Genomic DNA, 23,344 nt, shown 5'->3' with positions numbered 1-23,344 from the left:
TCCACGCAAGATAATTTTTGGAATCATTTCTGGATGTCTTGGATGTGGATGATGAGGGGCGGATGGGAACATTAGAACCACAACCTTCGTTTTATAATTTTATAACACGCAATTGATAAGTGAAGGACAATGATATATCATTCTCAACAAATTAAAAAAAAAATCTGCAACATGCACTTTTACTCATCCACCTGATTTAATTCCTTTTAACACCACAGCTTAATGTTACAGTCATTAGTTACGTGTCTTAACCCAATTTGTGTATCTACGAACTACTTTTTTTTTATTTGTTGGTGTCCAAACAGTCCAATCAGTCCTGTGGAAATGTGCATCAAAATAATGGGAATAAGTCTTGAAGAGCTTCGTCATTTCTACTGAATTAGAGTTTCAAGAAAGGTCAAAGTTCCCATTGCTGACTGAAACCAATCTCTTTACCATTTCAATTACAGGTTAATGCCATCAACTTGCCAATATATGGTAATAAAGTGCAATGCAAAAAGTATAAATGTTCATTTATTCCTGTTAGTGTCAGCCTCATAAATTACTTGACCTGATAGGCCCAAACAAATACGCCTATGTTCGTTTCTTGGTTGTATCATGAATGTTGTGGTTATTTGTATTTCTACCAATGGTATTTGTATATTTCTAAGCAAATTACCCTAGGGAATAATAAACTTTACATTGATCTCCTTTTCTATCTAGTCAGCTTAGGTGGACAAATAAACATTGGCAATTTTGCAGCTATTTATTTTCAGATTATTTGGTTTGCTTGATAAATTTATCAAAAACACTGAAGCCAAGCACAGTTTTCCTTCCACTTCACAATCGCTCACCAGTAAAAGATGTGAAAACATTCAAGGTCTAAGAACACTTGTGCAAGGCACTGTGTTACTGGCCGTTCCTCGCTGTGAGTCCCAGCCTGAGTGTGAGTAATAGAAACTTAAATCAGCAGCATCTGGTGCTTTCCAAACAGACGTCAGCACTCTGCATCAGCACAAGCAGGTCTGGAGTAAGTGTGCAGGGCTGGGCTTCCATCTGGCTTTATGGGACCATGACCTCAAGCCCCAACTGTCAGTGTTGCATCTTCAACTGAGAACGCACGAAGCCTGGAAAATCTGACTGCTGCTGGCCTTATCCACATCAGTCTGTATTCACTCTGCCTGGTGTTGCTCTCTTGATGCAATCAGTGCTATGAGAACGTTTTGCTGGAAACGTTGCTGCAAATGATGCATCTACTATATGGTCCAAATATAAAGCAGCTGACATTCTCGTTTGTAGAAACCTAAATACGATGACGTAAACACTATGGAAATGTATGGGAGCACAGAGCTTAATACCCAGAGGGTGTAATCTTAACCCTTGATATTCCTTTGGAAACCCAAATGTAGAGGATAATTCCAGCTAGAGCTGTTTGTACTGATGTGAAAGCAAAAATCTCTGATTTTGCAGCCAAGACTGAGCAGAACAGAAACAGAACTCATTCACCTCATGACCGTTCCTTATGTTGCTGCAAGCTAGTTTCCAGAATCTGGCCCTTGGCCTCTGGCTGCACATGACGATCTGCCTTTGCTTTAAGACTTTCAGATTACCTCAGACCTCTCTGGACAACCAAGCTGTGTTGTGCAAAAAAGATGGATGTTAAATTTTTGAACCTCTGATCATGTTGTCCACATCATGACTTTTAATGGGTAAGATATTTGACACAGAACACAACATGGTTCATTATGTACAGTACTTTCTTTGGGAACTTTTTGTACACAGAATAATTTATTCTCATGAGTGGACAGCTAATGATTTCAGTATTCTTTCCACAATCTACTCATAATCTACTCCAGTAAAATTCGGTCACTCTGTGTGTTTTTGGTCTAATCGGGGCTCAAACTGTATAATATCACAGAGGTTAAAAATGGCCCGAACCATTAATAGAACATTCTCATTCTTCAAAGATGAAATGAAATTACACTTGAAACCAGATATCTACATACACTAAATAAAAGGACACAAACATATTTTTATGACTATCTGAAGCTTTTCCCATTTTAGCTTAGTTCGAGTTAACAAAGTTGTTTCTATTTGCTAAATGCCAGAAAACGCAGCAAGAAAATATTTAGAATTTCTTTTGTAGCTTTTCTCAAATTCAAACACCTACACATCAGGGGTAACTGTGTTTTTTTAAAATGTATGAATTGGGTTAAACTTTTTGGGCTTTCTTCCACAAACCTCTGATATGTTAATTGACACACTTGAGTTCATTGGAGTCGCACCTGTGGATGTAATTTAAGGCCCCACCTGAAACACATTGCTGTCTTATTTGACACAATGGGAAGGTCCAAAGAATCAGCCAAGATATAAGGAAGAGGATTGTGCAGCTGCATGAGTCTGGTTCTTCCTTGTAAAGAACCAGCATCTTCACAAGTTTCTTGGATTTGTTCTGGTGTCCATCTGCAAAATATTGAACCAAAATACATTAATTTCTATGACATCTTCCATCTTCTTTCGGAGCAGTTGGACATTCCCATCATGTATCTACTTCTATGAAGCTGTTTGAACAGAACCTTAAAGCACAAGGAAGAACCAGCTTTACAATTCTCTTCCTGATATCTTGGCTGATTCTTTTGACCTTCCCATCATATTGAGCGAGACAGAAATGTGGCTTTAAATAACATTTACAGGAGTTTCTCCAATTAACTCCAATGTGTCGGTTAACCAATCAGAGGTTTGTGGAAAGAAACCCAAACTTCTTATGTTTATATAACCAGTCATACATTTTGAAATACAGTTATTCCTGATACTGAACAAGGGAATGTAAACTACTGAGATTTATCTTCTTAACTTACCGAAACACTAAACTACCGAGTTCAAATCAAAATCATCCACTAAGCAATTAAATTAGGAATTTCTATTAATATCCTCCATGAAGTTTCAGAAATGTTGTTCAGTTAAATCCTCTTGTAGAAAAGTGTGTTAATAATTTTCTATTATATTTCATTTTTAAAATGATCCACTTTTATGTACATTCCCTGTGCAAATTTGGCTTTGCATAGCTGCAAATCACCACGGAGCTCGTTTGGACACTTGGAGTTGTAAATCTCGGCATTGCACTTAAACTGTGGTCAGCTGTTATGGGGCCATTGCGACACTCTGGCTGTCATGGAGGTCTCAGGCAAAAGCAGCGAGTTTAGGAACTGAAGTCACCAACTTTGCAGGCCCGGTTGGTGCTGAACAATCCACCAGAGCCCCACAAAACACGTGGGAAACGATGCCACAACAACATCTGGACAGCCGTGTCATAACAGCCGGCACAAATGAAGAGAGCAGAGGAAAACAAATAGGTTTGTTTATACGTATATATATAGAGAGAGACTTTTGTCATGCTGTTTTTACTTATGCGGTGAAAAGCAGATTAAAATTCTCCGCTGTAAATGTTTTAGTTAAGAGTTGATTTCCAGAAAAGCTGAATTTATTAACCGTACACAATTCACTCAGCTCAGTGAGTAATAGGATCAAACTGCGTCATCACACCACACAGCGCTATGGGAGATGAGCCTGCATGGGAAGTCTTTTTTTTTTTTTGCATGTTTTCCTTTTCAAATACTCAAAAAGAAGCTTAGAGTAAAACCTAAACGGGCATATTTCAGCAATTTGGAGCGTTTTAGTTGTCTGTCAACCAGGAAAACATTGTGAAACAGCTGCTGACTTCTGTGCCAAAAGGCAGCAAGTGGAGTTTGTCACTGCTTTTTTTTTTTTTTTTTTTTTTAAACTGTGCTTGGTGTTTGTTTAAGTCCCGAGCCTGAAGGCTTGTGAACTGAAGTAAGATAAGGGTCAGAGAGTGTGTAGAGAACAGAGTGCTCAGAAAAGAAACACGTCCTCGTATCGCACACAAATGCATTCACACTTTGGGTCGGTGAGCTGCTGTACGCATATGTGATGCACACACTCACAGAGGCAGCGTCAAGACGAGCGTGGCCACACACAGACATGAAGCAAATACTGCTTCCCAGTCCTTTGGAGTGGACACACGCAACCTGAACAGATTCAACATCCACGGGTTTTCCTACACTCTCGAGGCCCGACTGGAAAGTCTCAGTGCACAGTTTCCGGCAGTTCTCCAACTCTGTTTCACCCCCACTCCCCCCAGGAGTACACAAGTCGTTCCTTGGCTCGTATCGCAGGATTAATGAGCTCACAGACTGCATTAAATAGAATAAACAGAGCTGAACTTGAAACAAAAAAATGGGAGAGAAGGAGGAAGGACATTCTAGCGAGAAATTTCTCTAGGATTTGATGAACGTACTTAAAAACCTGCAGAGTGATTGAGAAGGAAAGCGGACAAACTCAATGAGCAACTATGGAGAGACCTTCCAATCAGCCTTTAATATTTGAGGGGGAGAGGAAGGTGAAACAGAGTGAGGAGGAGGAGGAAATCCAAATCCAAAGCAGATGGCCTCCATAGGGGCAGAACACTGAGAGCTGTCGTAAAATTGCTGCTCTGCTTTCAATTAGACTTTACATTTCAGAGACACAGAAACAGAGAGGTGGGGGGATGAAACAGTGTTAACATACCACTGAAGTTCTGGCCACAACGACACTGGACTGAACCCATTATGTGAAGGAATGCAGCGAGAAAAAAAAAAAAGCAATCTTCAGGAGGGACTGTACATGTGTCAGACATGCACAAATAGAGTGATATTAGGAATTCGAAGCACGAGCACCATTTCTATGTACATTGCTAAATTAGAAAAAATGTGTCTGAGTGAGTTATTCCAGGCAAGACGACACCCAGGTATTAGGGTGAAATTGATTAAAAAAGACATTTAATTATAAAATTCCAGTTTCGACATCGTTTTGCCACAAAACCATGGAAAAGCTTTCTTTCAGTGAATGTTTTAAGCATATTTCTATCACCAACCATGGACAAAAATGCAACCCTGACCATTGTCTTCAAGGTGGTGTTGAAGTCGAAGCTGATCTCGTATATCAATACGAGTAATGACCAGCGGACAGACCCCAGACTGTAGACACATAATCCTCTGTTAAACAGGCCAGCCCTGGTTTAATGTTAAAACCCTCATCCAAGTCAAACCTAACGGGAACCATCACCGAGGCTGCTGCTTTCAAGGTTGCGGACAAGATTTCATACTTTCTCAAAATATATTGGACAACACATGCACCTTTGACAGTGAGGACTTCATATTAAACCCGAGGTCAGACCACAAAAAAAGTATGAGAAGGAAAAAGTCTACAGAACGTTTTGTGAAATCCCTAATCTCATTCAGCATTATGCGAGCATTTATTCATATAGTTTTGTAAAACTATATATCGACTTCTCTTTAAGTAAGTTGGCATCTGACCTACGGGACAGTTTAAGTAAGGCTTAGGCTAATCTGCTCACTAGGCTATTCTGAGTAAACCAGAGAATAATACATTACCTTGTTCTGAAGCAGTCTCATGGTTTTCACGCCAAATCTCCTCACCTATGTGACGTTTTTCAATGCAAACATTTGCACTTGTAATCAATGACAGAACAGATGGCTCAGTCCCCTAGAAGAACTGCCACCGAGTTGATATATTAAGCCTATTACCTGTTTGTTTAGTTTTTTTTCAGCCAAGAGTTGAAACAGCACAGACCAGTTTTGCACCTGGTCTGTGCTCCGTCATCTATTTGGTGACCTTGTCTGCTGTGTTTCTAAGTACCAACAGGTGAATGAATATGGAGCTCTAGAGATTTAGTCTGTCTTTGTCTTTAGCCACACTTTTTCAGACAATCAAACAATTTTTGATTAAATACAAACAACTGTTCTCAAATTACTTACTTTATTAAATGCAACAAGCAATCCAAACCAACTTGCTAGTGAAAAATGTCTCCCATATATTCAATTATAAATTAACTGTAGTGAACCACACTCTTTGGATACCTGTGTCTGGCTTCATTTAATAGAAATACCTAAACTAGAATCTGTCTGACAACATGAAGTAGGTTAAAAGATCTAAAAAGGCAACTTTAAGCTTCACACTGCTGTACATTCCACTAAGACTCTGCAATTAATTAGCTAACTAATTGTCAAATGTCACAATCTCAGTTTTTTTTTTTTCCATTTGTTGATGCTTAAGTCAAGTGAACAATGCAGCACAAAACTCCACTTTGTGATGTGATTTTGTTCGACGTGTTAAATTATTCACACAGTATAAAGTTTTGTGAAAACTGAGACTGTGTCAACTATTCAAAGAGAATGTCTGAGGTTGTTTTACAGACCACAAAGTTAAAAGCAAGAACATTTTGTTGGGTCATTTAGGGCAAACCAGTCTTGTAGAACTTTCCTTCCCAGAGGGAATAGTTTGGCTGACCACATGAAGGCAACTCACATGTGGAAGAGATATGTATACCTGTCACTGTGAAAACAGGAAAACTTAGTTTGTGGAACCATCACGTTTAATGTGTTGTCTGACATAACAGAGATGACAGAAAAAAAGAGATCTGAGGGTGCCTGTCGGCCAGAACTCTGGACCAAGTGGAGGCATGCAGATGGTCGCAACTTCAAGCACCTCAAAAGAATGCCACTGTCACCACCTCAGCTGTGTCCCACTGCGCACAGGACAAGCATTTTTCATTGCCCGTTTCCGCCACTGGGGTAAACAGCTGCAGCTTCATGCCAGAACCTCTGCCAGGTGCATTATGGGAACTGTTTATCAATCCCACCATGCACTGCAAGCTCTAAATACAGCCACTGTTTTCTGGTCATTCGTCTCTCTCTCTCTCCCCCCTCCCTCTCTCCTTTTCCCTGAAGTCTTTCTCACCTCCTTCCCTCCCTCTGGTCAGCTCCTTTGCTGGTGCAGCTGTCTCTTTATAATGCCTGTAAGGAAAAGTGGCCGAGGCTGAGAGTGATGGGAGGAACAGGTGCGCCGATTGAGTGATACGTTCAGCCTGAATCAAGCACAATGCACCTCTGTTCGTGAAAATAATCCCATCTGAAGGAGGGTGCACAGAGTAGACAGACAATATACTTAAAGTAACAGGAAGAACAAGTTGGGGTAAATTATAGGGTTCAGAATTTTCCTTTGAAATCAGTTTTAAAACAAAGGCTTGGCTAGTATCTCTTTAAAAGAAACATGCAATCAGAATGGAAAACAAGTATGTTAATTGCAGTCAGATGAAATTAATCCAGGTCTACATTTTGCAACTAATAATTACCTTTAATTGCCCATGACGTCACTGGAAGTTGCAAGTGATGCTGGTGTTAATGAGGACAAACCAAACGATATACAGAATCCCCCCACAAAACTCTCTCACCCTTTGGAAACAATTGCAGAGTCATTAAATGAGCCTTGGTTTGTTTTTCAAGTGTTCACGATGGAGCTGCCTCGGTCCAAGTTGCCTCTGAACTGCTGGGCCGCTCCCCAGTGTTCCGCTGAGCTCCAGTCACCGGCTCGCATCTGGAAACCATCAGTGTAAACAAAAGAGCAGCGAAGGAGCTCAGGCCACGCTCTGACTCTCCACATCCCCCAGGACATCACTCAGAGAGCAGCCCAGGAATGCCAAAACGGCACTCAGCTTGTGTGTATTGCATTTCCATGTGCCCGTGAGTGGGAAAAGTGCGCCTGTGTCTGGTCTTGTGTCCTCATCTCAGAGTTTGTATTGAGCTTGGCTGAAGTTCAGAAACGGATAGGTTGACAGATAGCGAGGACAGGGTTCACTTGACAATGTTAGCTTTCAGCCTTTTGTGCTGGGTTTTTGTTTGGTTTGGTCATTAAGCGTGGTATTTCTGATAAGGCTTCTAATTGCTTTAATGTGGTTTCAGTTAGCATGCTAGCCCTGGCTCTGTGATGAATGCTGCAGGGGCAGAAACTTGGACAAGAGGTTGAACCTGAGAACTTGTTCTCCTCTGCGAAACATCAAAAGGATCAAAGGATCAATCAGGCCTGATTCTTTTCTAAGATATCACAGGAAATATTTCCAGAGATTTAGTAACTCCATATCTATTAATCATGTGGTTTGGTTGCTTTTGCTTCAGCCTAAATTTCCAACATGTTGCTCATAGAGACTGGACCTCTTTGATGCTTGTGTGCATAGACTTCACCACACAGCCGAGATAAGCAGTCTTATCTTCCTTAACTGTCTCTAAATATAAACTGTAGAATCACACATAATTTGCTGCACACCACCTCAAACGCTTACTAATAGCTGCACCACCAAGAACACATAACGAAGCCTGCAAGTTATTTTGCAGACACAGAACATGGAATGGGGCTCCAAGTCTGCATAAAGCATAGAAATCATAATACGTCACAGGTTTCTATCAAACTCATAAAATTAAATAATAGAAAATGACGATAATTCAACAATGTAGCCTTACCTATAATTGTCTTTTAAATGTGTCCAATAAACCTCACCAGACACAATGGAACCAGTCGTTATGTTAGGGGACCTTTTGCACTAGAAGGCAAGTCAACCCACTCAACTTATTTTTAGGGCACGCTCATTTGAAGCTCACCCAGCAGCCATGTCAGAAAATGCAGCTTTGAGACTAGATGCTAACATTTATGAGTTTCAAGGCAATAGTTTATAAAATAGGAGAACAACTCTTAGTTTTCACCATGTTCAACTAACTGAGAACTCTAACAAAACAAGTTATGTGCCAAATTATTGACAAGTCAGAGAGGACACGTGCCAACATTAGCCTAGCGCCTCAGGAAGTTCAAAGATCCCGGTGAGTAAAATGCACTTTTACTAAAAACTTTTCAAAACTGACTGCACAGAGTGAAATCAATTGTCCTTTTGAAATCAATTGTAAACCTAAGAGTGTTTTAGCTCAGGTGATGGAATATTTTGGCAGATTTAATTTTATGTTTCAGCATAAAAGGCAGTCAAGACACTCAAGGTAGACAAATAACAGTCTCTAGTTAGCTTTAATCTTACCCCAATTGTTTGAGGTAAATCTCACTTAAGGCCTATGAATAACTGTCTGGAATGGTTTAAGATATTAAATAACAGGTGAAAGATGTAAGTTCATCACTAATGTATTTGAACAGAAAGGTCTACACACATACTACATAAGAACAAACAGCTTCTCTCCAAACTATGTTTATCTATAACAAAATAATTCAACCTTCCAGATAAAATACTTTAAGCAACAAACTCACTAAGCTAGTAACACTCAATAAAACTTCAAAGTAAAAACAAAAACATAGCACAATCTAATAAACTGCCAAAACGTAAAACAAATCAGAACATGGCCAAGAATCAATAAATTAACTGGCTGATGTAGCATTGGAATGTTTTATGTATATATTTTGTGCTATAATTACTGTTTGCTGGATATGTACATGTCAACAAAAATAAGAAAAAGAAGGTTGTTTTTCTTAAAGCATCTTTTCATTATGCTGCCCTGAACCTTTATCAAGGTAGCTGTTATGTAAATGTAAGTAAAACTCTTCAGCAATAAAACTACAACCAATGATTCGTTCATATTTCATATATTTTAGTTGCATTAAAAGGGTCATGAAGCCTGAGAAGAGAAAGACTAGTTCTCTCAAACGTCGGATTTGAGCAATCATAGCCAACAATTAAAACTTCCCAGTGTCTCTTTAATATAAAGCATTTTTAAAGAGGTATCACCTGAAACGGGATGTTTGACACAAAGTGAAAGGACTTGCAGCAGCAGACTACACTGGTACACTGGAGAATCTGCACATCTATGAAAAGTGTTTGATTTTCTTCTAGACTAAAATACATGTGTAAATTTGCACCAAGCATCATATTCTTTCGATTAATACTGACATGGTAAACCTTCAGCTTATATGTTTACGCTGAAGATGTTATACATACTAACAGGAATATCATTTTTTATCCTTTTATAGAAATGAATATAATCAACCTGAAAATGTCCATTATAGTTTAGTCCCACTAAACAAACTAGTTATAATGTTCAGCAAGGTGAGCATACATGGTTTGAAAAGATGACAGAAACATTCACATATGCTGCCTGTAAATGTTCAGGCTCTAATAATAAAGAAGCCATAATATGATATAAATACGCAAGCGGGCAGACACTCATTATATTTTCTAATATTAGTCATCAGATGGAATGACCTCTCACTAAATACAACTTCCCCTCTAAGTTTTTCATCATGGTTGTCATCTACTCAGAGAGCTCTCCTCTGCACCTGCTCTGAACTCATGTGGGTCACTGTGGGCTATTCTTAAAAAACTGGTTTCATATTCTAAAAGCTCTTTATTCTAGCTATTCTTATATATGTTGCCATTTATTACTCTAAAAGAGGCAGTAGAACCCACCTGTTCTCAGATCTTAAAATGCAAAATGAGGTGATTTTTATTTGTAATTTTCCGTCAGGTACCACTTTGAACCAAAATGGTGCATTGGGATGAAAAAAAAAAGTGACAAATGTGATATGTGGAAAAAAGTTAGAACAATCTTGGTATGTAATCAAATCCGCAGCTATTTCAAAACTGCAGTGTTACCGAGGAACATTTCCTAAAAGCCTCAAAAACCCAAATGGATGTGTCTAAACAGAGCGGTGGAAATCCAGCAGCTAAGTCTGCATATGATTGATTACTTTTATGTGAGCAGTGGCATTCAGGATCTCCTTAAAGTGCTTCTGGGTTTAACCTCTGTGATCACATGTTTTCATAGATGTGTGCTTTATCTCACTGTGACGTGAAGGGGGACGACAATTATATTAGCCATTGCCGAAAGTCCATTTTCAGAGCGATGGAAATGGCAAAACGGTTTCTTCTACTAAATGGTCTTGACTGGCAGAAGCTTGCAGTGAGAATCTGCACATCAAAGTCCTGCCTTGTGTGTTTACACTGCAGGAGACTGATCCTAGGCCACAGTACACACACAATCTTAAACCTGAATAAGGATGTCCTTTTAGGATTTTTTTTTTTTTCAGACTGCAGTGAGATTATGTAACAGTAATGAGAGAATCATTACTGTTTAGTCTGTCCTTTGACATGCAGATATATCACCCTGAGAAACAGCTAAATCAAGACAAGCTGTGGCAAAGACGAAAACATGTCTCTGCTTCCAGTTATCCGGATACATTGGGAAATATTGCTTAAAAATACATAAAAACTTCATGTTGCTTTATTTTTCTAATGGCATCAATCCCAATAGAGACGTTTCATTTGTTGTATGAAAATACCCCAAAAAAGGGGGTAAGTTCTTGCAAGTTCTTGGAACTATATTAGAAGCCTTTACACATTTTATCACATCACATTAAATTTAAATGTATTTTGTAGGAGTTTTAGGTGACAGACCAACACTTGTGATGATAAAATGGAAGGAAGCAACACCTTTTTTTTATGTGTTTCACAAATAAACATCTAAAAACAGTGGTGTGCATACAGGACATTACTTTGTAGAACCACCGTAACCTGGCTTGTATGGGTTTCTTTGAATGCTACACAAGGCTTTGCTGTTGTCACTCGTCTACAAAGGCCAGTTTTGTGGAAAGTATTAGTATTTTTTTCTGTCAACAGATTGTCTCATTTGAGCTTTGGAACTATGCATTTCCTGCAGTTAGCATGGACCTTTTGGCTGCTTCTCTGATTAATGCTTTCCCTGTAAGCTTAGGAGCATGACCATGTTTTGGGAGATTTTGTTGTTGTGCCATACTCTATGACTGTTCATATGACGGGCTGAACAGTATGCCAAGGTGCTTCAGTGTTTGTCAAATGCTTTTTTATAACCTTAAACCTGCTTCAAGGTTATAAAACCTTAAATACACCAGACGGGTGTTGCTTAGTCTTTACGTTTTTGTTTGTTCTCTTATGTTTTCTAACAAACCTCTGAGGCCTTCACAACAACAGTTGGATTTATACTGAAATTAAATTGCGCAGAGGCGGTGTCTATTTAGTTATTAGGACACTTCTTGAGGCACTAGGTTGCTCTTTATTTGATTTAGTTGTGTTAGATAAAAGACAACTGAGAACAAATGCACACTGCTGTTTTAAGATTTTTAATTGTAAAACATTTTAAGAAAAAAAAACACAATTTTGTTCTACTTTGTGTTGGTTTGTTATAAAAAAAAAAAAAAAAAAAAAACACCAGTAAAACACACCAGGGTTTCTGGATGTAACATGACTAAACAGTAAAATACAAGGAAAAGAGCAATACATCTTTTGAGTTGTAAGGACCAATGCAGCTTTTAAGCAAAGCTCTGGAAGCTAACATCCAATATGATGATCTGTTGATGTAGATTAAACCAAATCTTCATTAAGTCCCTTTTATTAACTTTATTCCTCACAAATGAAATGTCATGACCTGTAATTTTAGCTTGTTTTCATAAACTTGAGGTGGAGGCTGTTTGGTTTTTTTAATAATGAATTTGCTGCAAGCAGGTGAGTTTAGTGCTGCTACAGGAAATACACTTATTTGATTTTAATTTACGGTAATACTGCAGCTTACAAGATTCCCCAGCCCCCAAAGAACAGCTGTTAATTTAAACTCCAGACCTGCTATACAATGCAAAAACACCATGCACACAATATAAATCTGTGTTTTTCTCTTCAGTAACACCCCACTGTTGCTGCTGTCCATGACAGCTGCAAAGGCATATCATCAGGTCAGAATAGTTTCGCCAAAAGCAAATTCCCAGATTCCTAGATTTCCACAACCCAGCTTCCCTAATCAGCCACGGATCTCAGTATCATGTTCTTGGATGATGGATGGATACCCCTGAGAGTCAAGCGTGTGGGTGTTTAGATTCATAACAAAGACACCCTCTTCTTTCAAAACCTGATGTTTTTCACTGGATCATCTTTTGTACTTCCCGCCGTATTCATCAAGACCACAAACACAGAGCAGCACAGAGGTGCGCTTGAATCAACACGCACCAGCTTGACACAGAAGTCGTCGTAGGATACGCTTCTCCTTCTCCCACACATAACACATTTACTTGGTGTTGAGGGCCAATGCAAAGCGAAGATGTGGGTACGAGTTTCCCCTTTGCCCTCTCTCGGCCTTGGACTGAGCCACAGTCCCGCTAGTCCCAGCAAGCTGTGCTCCTGCGCTGCAGGGTTATGTTTCCAGTCCAGTGAATGACAAGGCCAGGTTGGGTGCACACGCTGGGACATACAGAGGTGCACAAAACATTGTCACAGGAAGTGAGTGTTTTTGCTGTCTGGTTTTAATGTTACTTGCAGGAGATCTGCAGTAATTCTTATGTGGGTGAGTGTGTCTGAGTGTCACCTTTCTGACAGTTACTTTACCGGATACGCTGTGCATGTGTGTTGCTAATCTGAGTGTCACTCATACTGAATTCTATATTGGACCTATGGCCCTATATGGTTTCTCAATGGCAAGCCCAGCACAAGCGCCTTCTCTGTTTAACTCCTCAAAAATAAAACATCTTGACAGTCGGAGTTATTTGCTGTGATGATGGTCCTCTGCCTTATGTGACGCAATGAAACAGAAAACACAGCTGATAATACAGATCCCCTGCATCCGCGATAAGCCTTATCTGTTTTTCAGGAGGGCCTCAGCTTGTTCTCGGGCTCCGGTCTTTGGTAACCTGACAGAGTGAGTGCTTGGGAAGAGACAGACGCCTTCGCTGCAACTGGAAGGAAGATCAGGGGTCAAACTTGGAAAACATTCCCATGGAGCAACTCCCCCCACCAACTCTTTTCCCTGCCAGGAACGTCTCAACAGGGAAGTGCAGACAGAGGAAGAGGAGACAGAGAAAGTTTCTCATTAAAACACTTGTTATTTAGACACAAACTGCCTTTTCTTATTTTCTTTATAATAGCAACGAGTAAGCAATCCCACAAAAATCCCTGCCATCAGTTGGGTGAAAGAACATGGTTACAGAACAAACAGAAAAAAAAAACTAATAACTAAAGTGTAACTAAGAAACTGTGTTGATACCTTTTATGTATTTATAGCGAAAATGTTGACTGTAGATTGTTTTGTTTCAGCAACTTCATTTTAAAATCAGTGATGAGCTTGAGCATATCCATTTATTCTACCTTATACATGTTGGGAATTTAAAAAATCTATTGATTTTCTGATCAGGAAACACACTATATGTAAAGTGCTACTGGGTTGCATAGACAGCAACACTAAAGAACAAGCGTAGCTATTTTCAATGGCATTTAAGAGAGACAGCAAAGTTACCCCATGTTCTCCTTTTAAAATGTTTGGAAATCTTTAAATCAAGATAATGATGGACATTATTTAAAGAATAAACAGGGAGACTGCTGTTTCATTTGTGCTAGCTGCACAAATTGCCAACATAAACTGCGAGAGACAGTTTAAAAGAACTTTGTAATCCAATTGTCCTTATTTTAAAATGGTAGTAAAACCATGTTTTACAGGGAGTTCTTTCTCTCACACACATGCACACACTGTATCCTCACCTTTCAACTAATAAAAATAATTAGCAACAGCCTATAGCAGTGAGCTAGACAAATAACATTTTGAATGCTGCTTTTCTATCCTTTGGCTCTTAAAAAGAAAACTGGTCCAAGCTTATTCATTGGTGACCCTAATTTTGCATTCTGTCCCAAAGAGACAGGATCTTGCATACTTTTACCAGACAGATATTACTTTGAGTCCAGGTGCTACACTGGACTGAAAGTAAATTTAAGTAAAGCACAAATGGAAAAGAGCCGTCAAAATTCGAGGTGTTACAATATATTAAGGAAACCAAGAGAAGTAAAAGTAACCAATAAAATTATTTAGATATATTTAAACAAGAGAAGTAAAAGTAACAAGTTTCAATTTGTAACCTTAAAAAGGTGTTTGTCAACACAGAGTGGGAAAAGCAACAAAATCAAAACTACAGAAGAACACTCAGTCTCCTACATATAAAGCATAAGACAATACAGGACCAACACAGAGACGTTTGTAGTTGAAACTCTTGTTTCTTTCCCTGCTAGGATGTAAAACCTCTGCCCAAACATACTTTAGTCTGGCACACCACTGCAATGCTGAGAGGGCCCTGCTGGGGGAACAATACAGCCCTGCCTTCCTGACCTCTCGGTCTAGCTTATCCTACACACACACACAATGACTGCCTTAATTACCAGACTCCATTCCCACCACTAGGTCTTTCCCCAGTGGTGGCCATTCATAACCACAGCCTCTCCCTGAGGTGCCCATTCAAGTGCAACACAAAGCCAGCAGTGTCAGTCCCTGATCTCTTGACACCAGCTCCTGTCCAGGGAGCCAACGCTCGCAGCTTCAGGCTCGTCTCGTCTTCTTCTCCGTATTTCAGTCCAGGCTCGCATCGCAAAGGAAGCTGTTGTCTCCATTTGGCAAAAATCAAAGGTGCTGCAGTAGCTCATTAGTTTAAACAAGTTCCAATAAACCAGTTGGGATAATAAGGGAAATCTCTTGTTCAGTGTTTGGGTCATTCAGAAATCCCACCTATCTCACACTTATCCAGAATTTGAAGTGGAGAAGCACATTTTCTAACTTTTTTTCAACTTTAGCTCACCATTATTCACAAACAAATAGATGAAGCAATAAAAGTTAACTTAAAATATTAAGGTACTTCACTGTCTAAATAAGAAAACAGACAAATAGAATAATCTCATAAAGTTTAATTCTCCTGTAACTGACAAATACATCAAACTCTAGTGAGAAATAGTGAAACTGTGACCTTTGATCTCCCAGCCTACCCAACACCTTCAGTAAAAAGTAGCTTGTCGTATGTGAGTTCAAGTTCAAGTCAACCCCATGCCATAATGACCTCTGTTACACTGTAGCAGTGTGAAAACCCCAGGCTGAAATGTTATTGCTTTACAATAAATGCTGTTGTCGCCATATATTCTCCACCGCAGGTCGTAGGTAAAGAAAAGTTGTTTCCAGCAGGAACATGAAAGTAGACTTTTAAGGTGCTTTTGTGTTGTGGTTAACTAAAGAAAATGTTGGAATACTAAAAAACTTGCATTCTAAAGTGAGAGCTGACCTGAGTTGCTTCATGCTGAAATCAACAAATTACATAAGGTAATGTGAACGCCCCAAACACGCTGCTATTTATTTGCTTTGTATTTATACCAGCTTCAGTTTTACAGAGTTGGCTTAACAGTGTGAATGAAAAAAAAAAAATTCTTTAATACAGTTTTACATAACACACTCTACACAAGCAAGGCTAATGAAGCAGTCTCACAGAATGTTATTATTCTAAGGTTTAGAAATTGATTTATCAGAAGTACTGACCAGAAGCATCTGAGCATCCCAAAGCGATGCCAAACAGGCAAACCCACAAAGCAATTTGCTTCATGCTGAATACCATTTAATTCGCAAAGTCAAAATATACATAAATCTGCCTTTTGAAACTGTGGTACCAAACAAACACCCTATGTGCTGACCCAGTTCCTCCATATTTACATGCAGATTCATGCATACATTTGGATGGAAAGAAATCCACCAACATCCATGCATATTTATGTAAATAAGAGCTGAAATCGTGGCATTTTCAAAGACTAGTGTTGTTTAGGACAAGCAGATTGTGAGGAATGCCTACAGTCAACTGAAAGCAGGCGGTTAATTTTACCCAGAAGAAGAAAATAAAACCAAAGTGACCGCTGCCCAACTCACATTAAAAAAAGTGGCCTGGAATATAACAGAAAGTGTAATTTATCCTTCATTTCCTACTGTGTGCTTCTGCTTAAAGTCTTTCTTATGGAGAGCCCACAGAAAATGAGAATTGCTAAAGCTTTTGCCTACCTGTATGACATATAGAGTACTTTAGCAATGCCCTTCCACCACCTGTTGCTATGTCCTGGTGCTGATGAACAGTTGTCTGAAGGACAAATCAATAGTCATGTAGAAACTCAAGGCATTCCACATTCTTTTTCACTCTTATTCAGGTGTCTTTTGTGTTCACAGTAATAACCATAAGATCACTTTATACATTTTTGTACTGAATCTTTGTATGTACCAGGATTCCAAAGTATTTTTACCAATAGTAATCATATCATGAAAATTTTATACTGGTTGTCCACAGTCATGTATATGCGCTGTGTTTTGTTTTTTGATCCTGATATAAATGTCATAAATTATTAGGATCAGTAATAATTTATTTAATAATTTAATGTTTAAAATACATGTAATAATTGTTCAAGGTGACAAATTTAAACTTCACTTCTTGAAAAAAAAAAAAATATCCTTCCAGTGTCTTTTTGCGATCTGTAGCAGTGCACTAAAAAAATTCCACATGGCCTATCGGTTTAAAGATACCATCCTGATCTGTTTGTAGATTAAGAATAGAATATGTTTCTGTCACTTCTGAATATGTTTTTGTCACTGCTGTACCAGCTATGTTTTTTGTTTGTTTGTTTTTTTTTTCCAGAAAGTCATTTTTTAGATTGAGAAGCGAGCAACACTGCAACCTGGCATAAAAAAGGAGGCATCACAGTTCCTCGAATCTGCTGGACCTGGCAGGAGTACATCAGTATGTAATTAAAGCCATCTGCTCTGCAAGGGGAGAGACTGCGCATTAAAGGTATATCATACTCCTATCTCTGTAAATTATAGCCTACATTTTCTTTTTTGATGGTCAATTAGACCTTATTTAGTAGATGCCCCATTTTTTTGTCCTTTAACAACAGCTGTGGTTTTAAATCAGCTGTCAACGTTTTCCACATCCAACTGTAACTTTACTTGACTTCAGTTGCTGTAACAGCACGGCGCCTCCCAGAAACGGGGTTTCCAGTGTCACGGTTAAGAAAACAGGAAGTGGTGCGATTGTTGTCTCAGCAAAAATTGAGAGGACGAATGGGATTTCTGACCAGAACACAAACCAGCTGGCAGGAAACAACACGCTTATCATTCTTTTAACTTTGATTTCCTTTCAGGGGAAGTGCCCTCACTCCCCTGTCACTGTCTCCTGCTGCCTCCCAGATTCAGTGCCATTCTCAAGACTGTGCTGTGAAAACCTGCCACATGCAAACACAACAACCCTGAGTGGCGTGACGGGGACCCATCTAAAGTGCCTGCCAGTCATAGCAAATAATCACAACCACATCAGAACGTTCTCTATAAAGTGATGAGGATCACAGAGGTGACATGTGAAGCCTTCTCTCCTGACAAATGCTGAAGTGTGACTGTGCTGGTGAAAATGGATTAGAAAGCCGCAAGAGGCAAACAGCAGTAAGAATATAAATGAAATAGAAATGCAAAATTGTGCTATTTCTGGTGAGAGCTGGTTAAACAGACACACTACAGAAAGCTAACGGAAAAATGTAGATCTATGCTCTTTCCACTCACACAGGAAATATCTAAAGCTACGTCTAGGCCACATTATCCCTGGAACTATAGCAAAATCAGCAGAAGGCTGAGTATCAAAGAGAGAGCTACCAAGACCGTTAATAAATTCAGTTGCATGTGTCCAGACCAAGAACTAACACATCTTGAGCCGCAGATTTAAGGTAGAGCTGTTCTCAAAGTGAGACAGAAGCTACACGTCACTATAGGAGCTCCCAGCTTCAGTATCTGGTTAAACTGCAATTAAATGTTGACTATTGTAATGCTGCTTTAATCATTGTACCCATTTGGTTAAATATCTCTGAGGGGCTCATTTTAGGATCCAAATAAAAGCTTAACAAGCATATTTAGACAGCAATTCACCCCACAGACAATGCAATTGTCAAACTCAATCTAAAGGTACCTCCTCTGTGTTGACCACATTTATTATGGATGGCATTAAAGACAAATCAATGCTCTACCTTTATGTTTGTTTATGTTATTTACAGCAAGAGCAAAAACGATATGATTCTTAAACACCTGCACTGCTTTCAATATACAGATTCATTTAAATATTTCCAATATTTTCAGCTACTTCAAGGCTATTATAACCCCTGGTACAGTAGAAGCACTGGGCTGTGTATAAAATAACAAACCAGCAATCCAGTTAAGGCATTTAATTGCAGGTTTTTAGTGCAAGGATTGATAAACCTCAAGCAGAGATGTTCTGAATATTAGCTACAAATTACACATCACTATAAAAGTTGTCACCCATCCATTTCCTCATAAACTGTAGGAAATGTTGCTTCAGTGATTGTGTGCATTTTCTTTTCATATCTCCAACGGAAGATAATTATGATACAATTTATCATTACAAGCATAACAATTCTGGTTTATCGTGACAATGACTGGTCATTTATGATCGACCCTCAAACCTCAAAACAGGCAGGTTGGTTGGGATTGATGTGTTTGCTGTTTGGACAATCCATTTTTTTCAATTTTGGTTTCATAAGAGAACATAAAATCACTAAATTTGAAAACACAATTCAATCCAAGGATTATGCCTGGCACAATAAAAGGCAAAAATCTTACTATTTTTTTTTTTACCCACATTTCCCCATCCATAGTTTGGACCCACACATATGCCTTGAATTCTTACTATCTTATTCTAATAATGCCCTCTACATTACATCTTTTAGATGCTGCAAATTATCCCAGCATAACAACCAGCCAATTTAAAAAAAAAGGCATCAAAGCTTTGTCAGAGGTAAGCACTGGCAAACAAACATGTTTTGTGAGAACAACAGCCACTGAGGTTTGTCATGGTGGGCTGTAATGGTAAGTCATTATGTTTATTACCAAGACTGAGGGAATAGCACACATGTTGGCAACTCACACTTTACTCCAAGTGTGATTTGCATCTAGTGTGAAGAGGCCCTCAGGGGTCTCATTGTCCTTACACTGCTAGGGGAGACCACGGTGACCATTTGTCTAAAGAGGACAGACTATTGCTGAAGTTTACACCACATGAGTTGTGAGGAAGCATCACAGGAGCTTGGAAAACATATGGCCACAGATACAATTCAGATAAATGCTAAGAGAGCTTCAGCCATAGCCATATAGGTTTACCTGAGTAACACCAGGGGACAGGGGAGATAATAAAATAACCTCCATCCTCAGTTATTCAACAAACAATTTTAATTTATATCCTGAACTATCAGTCAATTTTTGCTCTAATTTGCTGCAAAGATTGTCCTTTAAATACATAAAGTCCAATAATACTACTGAATTGTCTTGTGATTTTAATCAGATGATTTTTCAACTTTATCAGCTTTGACCAGTCACAGCTTAGTTGAAAACTCAAAAATGCATTTTCCAATCAACAACACTCCTCAGTGTAGACTCTTTTACTGAGTTAAGAAGCCTCAAAGTTATCTATTTTCAGTACCATTACTATTATTTTTCTTTTACTTTTTAACGGCCTTGATGACACTTGTGTCCCCATGGACCCAATGACTTACATGTAAGGGAGACAGTTAAGTGGTTAAAACAACAGCTCAGAGGAAATGCAAAAGCAGCTATTTAAAAGTAATTAATATGCCAAGTGATACAGAGAGAGAGCAACACTTTAAGCAAATAACAAAAAGGTTGAGCAGCATGCAGCAAAAATGTATTTACTTGTGAATAAATTCCAGAAAAAAGGGAAAATCTAAAACCCCATGTAAAAATTGGGATTGAATGAAAAGTGTTTGTCAATTTCCTGGAGAGCTTTGTAAAGAGTTGAGAAAATATGCCTCAGCTTACTTAAAAAGGATTATTATTATGTTAACTAATGCCGTATCACTTGCAAATGTAATAACATGTATGGCTGATGTCCCAGAATGGATTCACAAATATGACCGTAATCTTTGGAGAAAATTAATCAGGTTATTTTTAATTATGCTCAAGTCTGACATATTTAGCTGCTTTGAGCCAAAAGGACTGAGAGATTTTCAAATAATTAAAAACACTGAAATCTAGCTCCATCAAAAGAAGGGAGGAATTTCTGAGCCATACACAATATAATTTCAGAATGACAACCTGCAAGAATTACGAGACTGCTGGGAGAAGAGTAGGGTAGGATGAAGAACATCAACAAAGAACAGAATGGGACCTAGAATTAATCCTTATGTCTCATTTCAAACCACTCAACATTTTCTTTTTTATGAGATGTAGAGCAATAGAAAACATTTTGTTGGAACGCTAGATAGTTTTGTGTCATTTTTTACACATAAAGGTTTAAAATATACTTATCAAATTTATATTCACTTAAATGTTTGTTGGCAGTCACTATGTGCTATGTTGATAAAAACGTAATAATATAATAAGAAGCTGTTTTATTTATAATGCCTTTTATCACAAACTGAAATCTCAAAGGGAGTGGGAGTGGCATATTGTTCAGGATTTAGAACTATTTATTAGTAATTCATGAATATTTTTGGCCTCAGCAATATAAATCAGCTGCCCTGATCACGTTGTCCTCCACATTTAAACATGCTTTCTTGTAGTTTGGAAGGAAGCATGACATTGAAGTAATGTAGAATCAAGCCATGTAAAGAAGAATATAAAATAATGCAGTTTTTGTTCATGTAAAAAAAAAAAATAAATGCTAGTTTATGTACTCTAGATGTTACATGTACTAATTCAAACATATCTCTACATTTAAAAACGGAAAATACTTGAAGAAAATGATGGGTCAAATTGTCAGTTCTAGTGACCGAGAATCAATGCCACAGGAATTTCCTTTGTTCTTTTCTAAGGAATGCTTAAATAATACATGTTTTTTACTCAAAAGGAAACAAATGAGAGCCTGAATATTTGAGGAAGAGCAGGAATAATACTCAAGAGCCCACTCACGACACAAAAAAACATGAACGGCAACAAAACCCACCCCCACACACCCTCACTATGGTGAATGCATTCTCCGAATGAATCTTTCTACAGGGAGCAAGTAGATGCCATTGCTCTGATCACTTAAATCAGAGCTGTATCCAGCTGCTGGGGGAATCAGGCCTCTGAGGAAAAACCAAAGCGTAAGAGCAAGTGGAAGACATCTTGAACTCCTGCCAAAGCACAGCCATGAGAGGCATTCTGCTCATAACTATGGGACCGACCTCATTTTCCGAATAAAAGCCAGTTTACATAACACCTCTGTCCCCATGACAGGGAGCACTGGGCAGCTGCTGCCAGGCCTGTGGCTTTCACTGAGCTACAAGAGAGCCTTCAACAAATTTTTCTTCCAATTCTCACATGCCTGCTCTCTGTGCTTTCAGTATGGATGTTTGAGAAGAAAAAGAAGCAAGACGAAATAAATAAGAATAAAGCTTATATACTGAAAATCTGTAAAATATAATTTCTGCTAAGCTGTAAAGTCCTAGCTTGTGAGTAGTAGAGATGGAATGCTACACAGTGCTGTATTAAAGTATATGCCCCCTTTTTTGTGACACGTAAATGTTTCAGATAATCTAACAAATCTTAATTTTAGACAAAGATAAAGTGAATAAATAGAAAATTCTGTTTTTGGAAAATGATGACCTCCATTAAGGACAAAAAGGTGGAAAAAGTAGCTGCTCCCAAACCCTAAAAACTGTTTGCGATAACTATCAAAAAATCGAGAACATTGCTGTTAGGAATTTTGACTCATTCTGCTTTGCAGAGCTGCTATACTTCAGCAGTCTGATGGTCTGTTCAGGATCATACCACAGCATCTCAACTGGGTTTGGACTGAAGTCCAGACTTTGAATAGACAACTCCAAAATCTTACTTTTGTGCATTTGGAGACATTTAGAAATTGACTTGTTGTGCTAAACATCATTTCCCTCCGGGCATAACCCAAGTGCTTGAATTTAATACCTCAATCTGATAGGCAAATTTTCTACCTCAAGATTTTCAAAAAAAGGAGAACTCTCATGGTTCCATTAATGACTTCAAGTCATCTAGGTCTTGAAACAACAAATTAGTCCCAGACCATCACACTCTTTGGTCAGATGGGATGAACACCTTTCAAAACGTTCCACTTTGACTCATCAGTCCACAAAATACATTACTAAAAACTCTTGGGGGATCATATAAATGTTTTCTTTCAGAAATTTAAGACAGCTCTTTGTGCTGTTTTGTTTTATTGATGAATCATGAGCACTAAACTTAACTGAGGCAATTAAGGCTTCCAGTGCTTTATATGTTCTGGGTCTATTGTGATCTTGATGAGTTGTTGATGCACTCTTGGAGTCATTCTGATAGGTTGGCCACTCTTAGGAATCCACACCACTGTTCCGTGTTTTCTCCATTTGTGTAAATTGGCTCTCACTGTGTTTGGAGTACCAAAGGCTTACAAATGGCTTTGTAACCATTTCCAGACTGTTCCAGACTGCTTTTTGATAGATTTTTTTTTTTTTTTGCCTTATTTGTGTTGTCAGACAGCTGAGTAATTTCTCGAGTCTAAAAGTCAACCAGAAATCAGGCCTTGATGTGGCTAGTAACAATGGTAAACACAGTTAATCCATGCTTTAACAAGGGGGGCTAAGTTGTTTTGTAAACCTCTTCCTTCCTTGAAAAATGAAATTGTGAGTTGCAAACTGCTTTTTGTGTTTACT

The 23,344-nt window shown here is 38.6% G+C and overlaps 1 protein-coding gene across 1 annotated transcript in view; it reads right to left on the bottom strand.

The window, feature by feature from the left end:
* zcchc24 (zinc finger, CCHC domain containing 24) overlaps nucleotides 1–23,344 on the bottom strand; it is a 41,734-nt gene that overhangs the window by 4,457 nt on the left and 13,933 nt on the right. The gene's annotated exons all lie outside the window — the stretch shown is intronic.

Source organism: Gambusia affinis, linkage group LG13 (assembly GCF_019740435.1).
Source record: "Gambusia affinis linkage group LG13, SWU_Gaff_1.0, whole genome shotgun sequence".
NCBI classification, from domain to species: domain Eukaryota; kingdom Metazoa; phylum Chordata; class Actinopteri; order Cyprinodontiformes; family Poeciliidae; genus Gambusia; species Gambusia affinis.
The sequence above is the reverse complement of the archived record's forward strand: the minus strand, read 5'-3'. Positions and strand labels throughout refer to the sequence as shown.